The sequence below is a fragment of the Amaranthus tricolor genome, chromosome 9 (genome assembly GCF_026212465.1).
Source record: "Amaranthus tricolor cultivar Red isolate AtriRed21 chromosome 9, ASM2621246v1, whole genome shotgun sequence".
In the NCBI taxonomy this organism is placed as follows: Eukaryota; Viridiplantae; Streptophyta; class Magnoliopsida; order Caryophyllales; family Amaranthaceae; genus Amaranthus; species Amaranthus tricolor.
In genome coordinates, this window is record NC_080055.1 from 11,548,933 (window position 1) to 11,551,139 (window position 2,207).

A 2,207-nucleotide genomic window follows, 5' to 3' on the forward strand; every position below is an offset into this window, starting at 1 on the left:
ATCCAATGGTAGATCTAGTAGTCGGGAAACACAATCCTCAGTTGGAATTAAGTTTAGTTTCAACTTATCCGGTACATGACTTTCCTCGTCGTTATTTAAATTAGTTTGTTACAGCTTAATCTTACTAACCTTATTTTCAATAATTGCAGATGATCCAGTAGGTCGTGATTTTTTACTGTTTACATGGCCCAATCACATCCCGTACATTCTCCCTCCTTACTTGTTTGATTGGATTGATGTTATAGGTGATGGTAACTGTGGTTTTAGAGCTATTGCCGTCATAGAGTTGGGAGGCAAGGAGACATAGCCTCTTTTAAGACGTGCAATGTGCATGGAAATGCAAATGAACAGAGACCAGTACGTAAGTGTGTATCTATCGGAGGAGGCGTTAGACAATGATTTATTCAGAATTGGTTCACAAAGCAATGGACATGCTCCTTATATTCACTGGATGGAAGCACCGATGGCATTGTACTCTGCAACAACATTTATTAACATTGGCATTGCTTATTATGGTACTACTGACGTTAATCCGATATACAACTGTTTGGTTCTTCCGTTAAGGAAAGCAGCGGGTGTGCATTGTGTAAATAAAGTTATACATATATGTTGGGTGAATAGAAATCATTTTGTTTAACTATTAATGAACGACAATTCATCTCCACTGCCGCCAGTCCAGCAATCATGGAGAGAAGCAGTTGACAATTCTTCCAGACATATAAAAACACATTTTAGTAGCAGGATTTTGCTTTGGAATAGACTATGCGGGCCACGACCACCACAACGTAATAACACCGCTGAAGATGCTGTAAATTTAGATAGTCCATAGTGTAACACATTGTGTACATCATTATTTAGTTTGACTACACATGTAGATGGAATTCAATTTGTAGATAGTCCATAGTGATACTATTGTATACATCATTATTTAGTTTAACTACACATGTAGATGAGATTCAATACGTGGATGAAATTCAATATGTAGATAATTGATGTAAATTAATAAAAGCATTGATGTAAATCAATTTAACTATAATGTAAAAAGCATTGATGTAAATAAATATGAGCATTGATGTAAATTAGTTTTCAATTACAAAGACCAACAGTCTATGAAGGGCCATGCCCCTTAAAAGCTTGCTATTCGGTAAATAAATCTCTAATATCAGAAACGTATACATCTAAAGCATGTCTTTCCCGGGGTCATTTCCGCAACAGGAGGCAGTCTCACCAATGGAGCGACTCGACTCGACCTGGCTTGGGCGTGGACCACATCTCCGCCCTAGTCTTATAAGGCACATCTGCTTGACGAGGATGAAGGTGGAAGGACGGAAAGTACTCGTAAATCCATGTCTGAAGCAATGTCAGGCAACCAGCAATGGTCTTGCAACCAACCCTAGACGCCATTCCCAGTTGCCGATATATGTAGGCCAGCGTCACCGCACCCCAAGCGATCTCATCCAGATCGATGTTGATGGTTAGTATTGGGTGAGGTCGCATGCCGGTTTTGGTCTTATCCGCCAGCAGTGTAGAGCCAACAATAGCCATGTAATAGGCTGTCGACTGGGTCTCCATAGCCTGGGACCGATGGCACAACTGCATAACTTCAGTAACGTTGATGCCACCGCTGGTGAATATCCCTTTTCGTTATAGCTCGGACATGGGCTCCCCAAACAGACCAGTAAAGCGCCCTTCCACTCCCCCTTAGCAGCTTCAGCCGGTAGTGAACCTTCAATACCTATGCCCAATATGCGTTGCACGTCGTGTAACATAATCGTCATCTCCCCCATGGCATGTGGAAGGTATTTGTATTCGGCTGCCACCTCTCCACGAAGGCCGATATCAAAGCACAGTCAATTTGCTGGTGCATAATATAGGGTAGCCGGCCAAGGGGAGTGGCAGGTAGAACATCATAAAGCGCATCAGACATAAATGATCGCCTCCAACGGCTTCTTTCTACTACGACACTCCAGAACCAGAGGCGTACGCTCAAAGCCGTCAAAAATAACTTTAGCTATGTGCCCGCCATAGCTGGGTATCAAGCGCATATCTGTGGACCCCCCGGGTTGGGGCGATGTGACCAACCAATCCGTTCCAGTGGACTGTGAGCGCCTGCTCCCCCGTGGCAGCTCATTATCAACGTGACTATGTTCGGCATGCTCAGATGCGCCTGCAGAACTACGGGCGGCACGTGTGAATTTACCGTCGAC